Raw genomic sequence first — 9,858 nt, forward strand, 5'->3', positions numbered from 1 at the left:
ACGGATGTATACTCATTAATGAGGTTAGCAAACTCATTAGGGTCAAGCTCATCATCGCTATCATCTTCACTCTCACATACCTTAGAGTTACCTTTGGCCATGAGGCAGATTGGAGGTGGAGGTAGTGATGGTTCTTCATTTGTGAGGGCGATGGTGACTATGTCTTCTTCATCACTTGAATCTTCGCTTGATGAGACATCCGTCACCCACTCTTGTTTTTCCACCAAGAAGCTTCTCTTGGTGTGCCCTTTCTTCTTTGGGAAGAGCTTGGTCTTCTTGTCATGGCTCTTTTTCTTCCCAAGTCTCTTGTTTTTGTTCTTCCTTTCTTCTTCTTCATCATCGCTTGAATCATGGCGATGCTTGCTCTTGTGATCCTTGTTTCTTTTGTCCGGCTTGGGGCAATTTGGACGGATGTGACCTTTTTCTCCACAATTGTAGCAAATTTTGTTCTTGACATCCATTGGCCGGAACATTCCCTTTTTAGAGTCAAAGTTGAACCCCTTCTTGTTGATCTTGTCATTCAAGCGGGTGAACTTTCTCATCATAAGAGCAAGCTCTCCATCATCTTCAACATCGGATGAGCTTTCATGATGATCATCTTCTTCATTGTTTGAGCTTGAATCTTGCTTGATCATCTTGAGCTTGCGGGCTTTGTTTGCCTTGGTCTTTAGAGCAATTGATTTGCTTGAAGTTGGCTCTTCGGACATACCAAGGATACTCATCTCATGAGCGCGAATTTCGCCCACAAGTTCTCCTACTTCCATTGTGTCAAGATTCTCCTTTTGAAGCATAGCATTGATGATGTTATACTTGGGCTTCGGGAGGAGCATGAGAATCTTGCGATTGATGGAGGCACTGTCAATTTTGGATATTTCAAGTGCATTAATGTCCTTGACAATGACATTCAAGCGAGAGTACATATCATTGCAATTTTCATGAGCTAGCATTTTAAAAGAATCATACTTAGCTCTAAACAAGTGATATTTTTGTTCACGGACTTTTGTGGAGCCTTCATGAATTTCAATTAGTTCTTTCCATATATCACTTGCTAAGTCCATGCCATTAACTCTAGCAAAGACTTCCTCACTAATGGCTTCGAAAATTGCATTTCTAGCCTTAGCATTCCATTTTAATTGTTCGGTGGTGGGAGTTCCGGTGAACCCGGTCTTAGTCGCCAACCATACTTCGGGGGCAATCACATCAAGGTATGCGGCCATGCGAACTTTCCAATAGGCAAAGTTCTTGCCCTCGAAGTGAGGCGGCGAACCACCCATCTTGGCCATAGCTCTAGGCGGTGAAGCCTAATGATCCAAATGAGCAACGAGGCTCTGATACCAATTGTAAGGATCGATGGACCAAGAGGGGGGGTGAATTGGGCCTTTTTCAAATTCTAAAACAGAGTAAAGCAACCTTAACCTATGCAATGCTAGTAGGGCACCAATTCACCAACCGGATAACTAAGCTTCTAACACAAGCTAAGAGAGCTAAAACAAAGTAAAGCCTAGCAAGGTAGAGCTAAGTTATGATCTCTAAGTCAAGCACATGAGTAAATTGCATGAAAGAAAATGCTTGAATAAAAGGAATGGACAAGAGACAACCGGATTTTTTCCCGTGGTATCGATGTGTTGCCACACACCCCTAATCCACGTTGTGACACTCACAAAGAGTATTGTCACCTCCCAAGTCACCGAGACGAGGGCGCTCACTAAGAGTCTCCGTTCACCATCCCGGCGTGGTGGAGATCAAGCCACGTACAATCTTCTTCTCCGGGCTCCCACAATCCTTGGCAAGCTCCGCGAGAAACACCTCGATCACCAAGATCGCCTAGGTGATGCCAATCACCAAGAGTAACAAGCTAAGGCCTTCACTTGAGCAAGAACCGATCACCAAGAACGGATGCACACTAGCTTCTCTCTACTCAAGTCCTTAATCTTGCTTCTTGATTGATTGAAAGCACAAGTATGTGAATGATGAAGCTCAAGGTGGCTCTTGACTATGGTATGAGTGTTTGGATGTTGCCTGGTGTCAAGAGTGGGCGAAATGACCCATTGGAGGGGTATATATAGGCAGCTCACACAAATAGAGCCGTTGGAGAAAAGCTGCCAGAAAACTGCGTAGCGCCGGTTAATCCGACGTACCCCCCATTGTCATCGTCGGTTTAACCGGTGAATGTAAACTGCCTCTTCTGAAAACTAGCCGTTACAACTGGGGCAGATTAACCGACGTAGCATCGGTTTAACCGGTGAGTGTAGTTGTCCACTGAACCACTGAAAAACCAAGTCTCTGGACAACTGTACCGACGTTAACTCAAACCTATCGTCGGTTTAACCGGTGAGTACAACTTTTAAATTCCTCTGAAAAACCATCTCACTGGTCAATTGCACCGACGTCTTGATTCAAACAGCGTCGGTTAATCCGGTGAATAGAACTTGAATTTCCCTGGAAAAACCAACTCTGGACCAATGCACCGACGTTAAATTAAAACACGTCGGTTTAACCAGTGTATTGAATTTGTCCAGACTCTGCTGACTTCGTTTAACCGACGTATGGAAAATTGAGAGCGTCGGTTAAACCGGTGTATAGACTTTTTCTGATTTTGTCTTTTCTGATTTGAGTCTTGAATGAAATCCAAATATTCTTGAGATATAGTTTGAGAACCACTTATTTGAACTTCTAGAAACCTGAGTGACCATAGTGTGCATCCATTTTCAAATGACCATGTCCATGCTCAAGTTACTAAGCTTTAACCCCTCTTAATAGTGCGATCACTACAAAACTATAAAACCTATACTAACCTAAGTGTCCTTCTCAACCTTGTGACACTTAGGACTAGAAAGATCCTTAGCCTTGACATAAAATTGAGTTGAATACCAAGATCGCCTTTTTGAATAATGAAATTGAGGGGCCTCTTTTGACATATGACCAAATGAGCGATAATGATCTATTAAGCTGCACAAACTCATTAGTCACAATGATGGTTGTCATTAATCACCGAAACATACCTTGAGGGCCTAGATGCTTACAACCGGTAAGCTAATTACCTGATTTGCAACGATACTTTGAATTGCGACCCGCTACTCTGGGAGTGGGATGATGGCGGGTGTTGGAGTGTATATTGCCTCCGGGTTCTCCGGGAGTTCGTCGTGAGGGGCCCTTCACCCGTGTTTTGGCAGGCGTGATTCAGACGTCATGGTAAAGTGGGGAACGGATGACGTGTGTGACCCGACGGGGTTTACGCGTGTCGTGTGAGTTAGGTTCACCTTGCAAGGTTAAATCGGATCGATTTGCCGTCTCTCTCGGTTAAGAGAACCTTGGTCACTTCGTCACATCGTAGTAAAGGATGGACTGAGAATGGAATGAAGACGTTTGAATTGTGTTTTACTAGAGGTTTAATGTAATCAACCATGTATGCTCTAGATACTTAAGCTAATTTAGTTAATACTTGATATACTAAATGGAGCTAAAATATTGAAAGTAAGGATTCACCGCTAGCAGCCTTTCAGCAAAAGAACTCCAGAGCCAAAAAGCTTTGCATGTCTAGTTATTGGGCAATGGATACCCAGATTCGGGTAAGCCTTGCTGAGTATTAGTATACTCAGGATTGTCGTTGTAACCCTTCTGAGCAGGTTGTGTCCCCGCTGACTTCGAGGAGGTCTGTGCGTCCTGGATTGGACAACCGCTTCCTCCTGGTTGGACCGTCGAGTGGGTCCCGTCTTCTCCGTAAAGTTTGGGCCAGTTGGCAGCACATCGTGGGCAAGATGTGAGGCCCACTTTTATCGTCGCTCGTAGTACCTTATTGTATTTCGAACTCGGTTTTAACTTTCGCTGTGTTTGAACTCTGTTGTTTGTATTCAAAACTTTTATGTAAAACCCATGTTGTAAATTAATTTGAGAATCTCTGTATGCTTGTGTCACATGTGCTCGTCTTCGTGCGAGTCTTCTAGTGCAAATGTGATCCTGGAGTATAGTAGTTTAATCTGGAATTACCCGACGGACTGCCGGATTACACCGTTTTAAGTGCGTGGTAACTTGATTATTCATTAAGATGATAGTTAGCGCACTTAAGCCGGTTTAATTTAGGCGGGTCTGCTACAGTAATGGTCCCTACTCCCACCCCTCTTTGTTTCGGGGCCTGCCCTGTTATTCGGGAGGGGGGATCTGCATCCGTCCTTGTTTTTAACGGGGCGGATCCTGTCGGATCCCTGCCTCCACGGTAAACTTTGCCATCGTGACTCGGGGTTGGCGTTCGGTTCTTCAGTTCGGTTGTTTGATTTTGAAAAATATCGGTCCTTAGAAAATAGGAACCGACTGGTTCCAAAAAAAATTTGGGAACCGAGTATTTCGATTCTCGGTTATTTCGGTTTGGTTTCTATTCTAATCGAACTAACTGATTTTTTTAACCAGAAGCTAAGATAACAAGAAAAATATACATGTTCTATAGCAAATTTAGATAATACTTCCTCTATTTTAAAGAATAATAAGTGAGGAGGGAACAATAACAACATAGCAAGAGAAATACATAGCAATTGAAGTATGATACATCACATTTAATACTAAATATACTCTTACAAAATGCAAGGTTTATATAATTTGGTTCTTTCGGTTAATTTGGTTACTTGAGAGTAGGAATAAAAAAAATTGTTATTTCGGTTCCATGATTTTTGGAACCGAATAGGGAACCAAATTTTCCAGTTTCAATTTCAATTAGATTTTCGGTTCTCGGTTAATTATGCCGACCCTGAATCCTGACGCAAGGCCAAGTCTTGAGATTTTTTTAACCTTTTTTTCAAATATGTATGTGGATCGGGATTGATTTGTAAATGATTCTTTTGTGGTTATGATTGATTTTTTGTTGCAATTTTGGAGTAGTTGGAATCGGAGAAGAAGGCGCGTGCTCAAATGATTTGAATTTTTTGTAAAAAATCACGTTGGTCCCAGTGGCGGAGGCAGGATGGGGGACAAGGAGGGGCTGAATCAATGGAGATGTTAATTTGCATGAAGATTTAATGGTGATTTAAGGCTTTTGCTACAGTATTTTAAAGGTAACTAGTTGCTCTTAGGCTTAGTTTGGCAGCAGGCGTTGATTATCCCTGGGAAGAAAGCCCCTTTGTGGGAATTTCCTTGGACGTTGGAATCCCCCTCCATCCACAGGGACGATATCCCCCACAGGGGAAATTACCCTGCTGCCGTTTGGAAGCTAAATGCTCTGTTTATTGGCATTTGCTTTATTTTTGCCGGTGCGTTACAATAGAGAAACTGTGGGCATCATATTACTGGTCCATGTAAGCAACATTTTATCAGGAGATAAATGAATAACTGAACATTCTTGGGGTATTCCAAGGCCGATGCATATGAGTGCATCTCAGATACGAGTACAACAAATGTGCAGATTAGAGAACTAGGGAACTATGCGGTATCACAGACCATCTTTATTTAGTTCAGAGCTAAATAAAGTCATCAACTGAACATCGCGAAGGCACAAAGCTCCTCCTGTTTGTGCACATACAATCTTCAGCTATCATAATTGTAGCGGTCACGGTGGGCAAGTGCTCCTCTTTCTCTGCACTGTTTGCAGCAAGTGCTCTACAAAGTAACACAAAGAAATTTCACATTAGTTAAATAAGCACCGGTGAAAGAATTAATGACACAATGCTTCAAACCACCAGCATGCATGTCAACATTACGTTTCTAAACACATAATCTAATGGTTATGCATTCAAATAATCAAAACACTAAAAATTTAAAGCATGAACCCCTATTGCTATATCATGGTCCTGTGGTCCACATGGACAACAAATCAGTGAGAGTTAGAAACTCTTCTGCATGTTGCTAGTCACTCATTATCCATCCCCTACTTGCACTGTTTGTATTAGGGAAAATTCATGTCCATTCCTATTCATATGTTTATCACATCAGAGAGAAATTCTGTTCATTGAAAAAGATTTGTACTATGTCAAAAATGCGGTGAATTTTCAGACACCCCTTGTTTCTATTTATTTTCTGCAAACAGTGAGATGCAGACCACAAGAGATGTTCCTTAAAGACCTAATCAATGTCTTAGATCATCAGTCATTGGGTACTTGATCCATCAGCCATCTTATGTATGCCTTATGTGTTTTACAAGTTTTTAAAGTTGCATAGACTAAAGATTTAATCAAGCTAAAGCCTACCTACAATTTCACTCAGGATGCATATTTTTGAACTCAAATCAAGGACAGAGTAGCTGAAACAACTAAACCGCTTTCCAAGTAACAGATCAATCACCAAAACGATCCAGATCCTACGACAAGAAGAGCCGACATATATAATGATCACAACTATATATAATGATCAGGCAAACAATTTTTCCCTAATCCTTTTGTGACAAACTGACATTAGTGATTCAGAAAAGATTTCACACAAATCTGGGAGAAATAAATTAAACTTGTTGGTCAGTTTACCATCTATTAGGAGCGATTAATCTTATATGATGACTACACATACTAAGAAAAAAATAAAGTAACTAGGCTCTCTGGTGAGGGAGATAAGATGCTGCCTGCACTTTGGTTGTGTGGGGGAGGAAACTAAACACACACAGGCATCAGGAACAAATAGCTAGGCAAGCATATGCTGTCTAGACATATATAACTAGCTAGCTACTCAAACAAAGAGTATGCCTGCAGTCTTTAATTTGTTGCATTGGATGCATGGCACCCTGGAGATCGTTGAACTTCCAGTTATTCAGGAATCAACAGGAATGCACTAAACAATGAGTTATGCATTGTTCTTATGGCACAAACATAGTTCATATATATGTAGCATATGCATCGTGAGATCTGCTTTTCAAGTGGCTGCTTGGATAATTGTCAGTTTGCTTTACCTGTTACAAGCGCCGATCTGGGAGGGTCAGGGAGGATGGAGAGAAGCCTGCGTATCAGATCGCCCACTCCCTATGTTGAATCCACGCCAGGATCTCCTCTGCTTCTTGCCGTGAAGCTTCTGGCCGCGAATTTTCTTCAGCAAGATGTACAAGAAAAGATGTGAGGATGGGAGAAACCCTAGCATGAGGGGCAAGGAGATGCGGGGGGGATGAGGACAGGAGAATCACCTGCGAAGGGAGGAGGCGACTGCAGGGACACCGGCAGAGGAGGCTGTCGTCGCGAGGTTGGAGCCTTGGAGGAGGAGATCAGGCGGCGGCGGCACTCCCGCTCGACCTCGGGGAGTCGAGCGAGCGAGATGAGGACGGGGACTGCTCCCCGATGTGTGTAGGCCAGGCACGATTCCGCGGGGATATTGGGCTCACCCGGGCTGGAAATCCCCACGCAGTGGACTTCCAAAGGCGCATGCTGGACTCCGCGGGGGTGAATTCCGCGTGGGCTGCTGGCGCGGGGAATCGACGGGGATCCTTGCGGGGAAGTGGGCTTACAAACTAAGCCTTAGGGGGGCTGGAGCCCCCCTTTGGTCCGCCACTAGTTGGTCCTGTTGCATAGTCGTTGGAATAAAAAAATCTGCTACATATATAGTCCCGGATACGTAGTGCCGGCAACAACCGGAACAGAAGCCGTTCCCAACCAGGACTAGACTTTCGTAGGATTCTGTACTAGTGTCCAACACATACTCATTCGAATGTACAAATGTATTTGAGAAACTCCCCGTGAAACGCATGCCCCGACCTATACAGATCGTCCTTACATTTTGAGACCCCTGCTTTCCAGCAAAGAAAACGGCTTCGGTTCCGGTTCCCTAGCTCGACAGAGACAGACAATCATTGATCGGCGATTGCGAGCAAGATCTCCCGGCTTCAAAAAGAAGAAAGCATCAAAACCCTCAAAGGCACGCCGTACGTGTTCAGTTGCCACAGCAGCACGGGGAGCACGTGTGATTCGGTGCAGCTAGATCCAGCGCGCGATCCGATTCGCTCTGAATTCGCGCTTTTTTTTTTTTGAGAAATCGCTCTGAATTCGTGCTGACGAGACGATCAGCAAAGCCCACGCACACAGAGAGGCAAAAATAAATTAATCCAGTCACGGCCCACGGGCAGCGCGATCGAGCCCACAGCATCGGGCATGGATCACACGGAAGCAGCCAAGAAAAATCTAAAAAAAACAAAAGCGACGCTTTTTTTTTGAATTGAAACAAAAGCGACGCCTTTATTAGCCGCGCGCTTTGGTTGTTAACGGTGGATTTGGAACTTGGGATCCGGGGGAGCCAATCTTCACACTGGGGCAGGTGCTCCTTGTTGCCTGGTTTTGGAGTTCTTATTCTGAAAGAACTTAATTACCTAACTGGAATGCTAGCTTTCTCCGTATCCTTTTCCATCTTTTAATTTCTTGCCCTGCATGGAGAGCTTTTTGGTTTGCTTCCACTCCTAAAAGCTCTGTTCTTAATTATTGGAGTATTGGAGTGCTTACTCGACATAGCAATTGATGTCTCCAAAGTGTTCTAATTCATGCTGCTTTGAGCTGTTAAAAGCAGGCTTGATCTTGACATGATGAACGAATAAAGCTGCACAGTTCAGTGTAAGTGTATAGTGCCCACCTAGCTGCTGATGCCTATATATACCTTCATGCTGCATCAAGTCAAGGGCTATACCACCGAAACCTACTCATGCCAGTAACTCTTGCTGCATCTCACGATCTACTCATGCCAAGCTTGAGCCACTGCAGATCATCAGAAATCATCCTTGATAAGCGCCTTCATCATCGGCGGCTCTCATCATGTCTAAGATGAGGATGTGCAAGGCCCCCGAGCTGCTGAAGAAGGCGGCTACCGTGTTCAAGAGCAAGACTGAAGCCCTAAGAACGAAGCTCGCCGTCCTGGCCTCGCTCCGCCGCAAGATGGCGGCGGTCCGTGCAATTTCTCGCCGGATCCATGCGCTGGTGTCGTCGGACCGAGAGAAGCAGGCTAGGTTGGAGTACGGAGACGGGGCACTCGTCTCGCGCACGGTGGCGACGACAGGGATCCTCCAGGGGCAAGCTGATCATGGACATGATGATGGTGTCATTGACCTATCTGAGGTGGCGATGTTCGAGGAAGATGATGATCATGGATACCTTGACTGGACGCACTCACTGTTCAACGACAGTTGTTATAACGACGATGAGGATGACAACGGTCATGATGATGATCTTGATGTGCTCGGCGAGCCCTCGGTCATCGATGTCATCAGGAGCTACCGGGAGGTGGAAGGTTTGGAGTTCAACATGGATGATGAGATTGATCAAGCTTGTGACATGTTCATAAGGAGATTCCGGAAGCGGATGAATAGGAGCTTTTAGTGATCTTTGTTTTCTGTAAGGATGAAAAGAGTGCTATTGACAAATTGAGTGACAGTAGAAGGTGGGTGAAATATATATATATATATATATATATATATATATATATATATATATATATATATATATATATATATATATATATATACTGTTTGAGTGGCAATAGTTGTACTACCAGAAAAAAATAAAACACATTAATTAAGCTGTCAGGGTCTCCTACCTGACCCCACTTCATCTCTGATTCGCTACCTGGAACCACACAAGAACAATGCAGAAAAATTGCTCAAAAGTTTTTTTATTGCTCAAAAAAGAATAATGCAGAAAAAATGAGATAATTTCATTATTATTATTATATATCTATTTTTTTGGAATTAAGGGTGTATTTTAGTTTATAGTAACTGATGTACCAGTCCATGCATCTAGCTCCTTTCTTTACTGATTATTACTTCATTATTTTATTTTACCGTGTCTAGTTCTTTGATGTTTCATATTTGTGGATTTCCACATAATAATGACCTCTTTGTGCATGAATTGCATGTGAAAACTGGCTTCCATCCTCGGAGAGATATACATTAATCTTTAGGCAAAATCCGCAGCTCGTTTT

At 43.4% G+C, this 9,858-nt stretch overlaps 1 long non-coding RNA gene and 1 pseudogene across 1 annotated transcript; one reads left to right on the forward strand and one right to left on the reverse strand.

The window, feature by feature from the left end:
- Positions 1 to 5,270: 5,270 nt before the first annotated feature.
- On the reverse strand, positions 5,271 to 7,365 carry LOC120696116. The gene is made up of 3 exons (XR_005684016.1): positions 7,088 to 7,365; positions 6,860 to 6,993; positions 5,271 to 5,583 (listed from the first exon to the last, which is right to left on the reverse strand). It is a non-coding gene; the product is annotated as an uncharacterized LOC120696116 (long non-coding RNA).
- Positions 7,366 to 8,622: 1,257 nt separating this feature from the next.
- On the forward strand, positions 8,623 to 9,332 carry LOC120696117 (annotated as a pseudogene).
- Positions 9,333 to 9,858: the final 526 nt, after the last annotated feature.

The sequence above is a fragment of the Panicum virgatum genome, chromosome 2K (genome assembly GCF_016808335.1).
Source record: "Panicum virgatum strain AP13 chromosome 2K, P.virgatum_v5, whole genome shotgun sequence".
NCBI classification, from domain to species: domain Eukaryota; kingdom Viridiplantae; phylum Streptophyta; class Magnoliopsida; order Poales; family Poaceae; genus Panicum; species Panicum virgatum.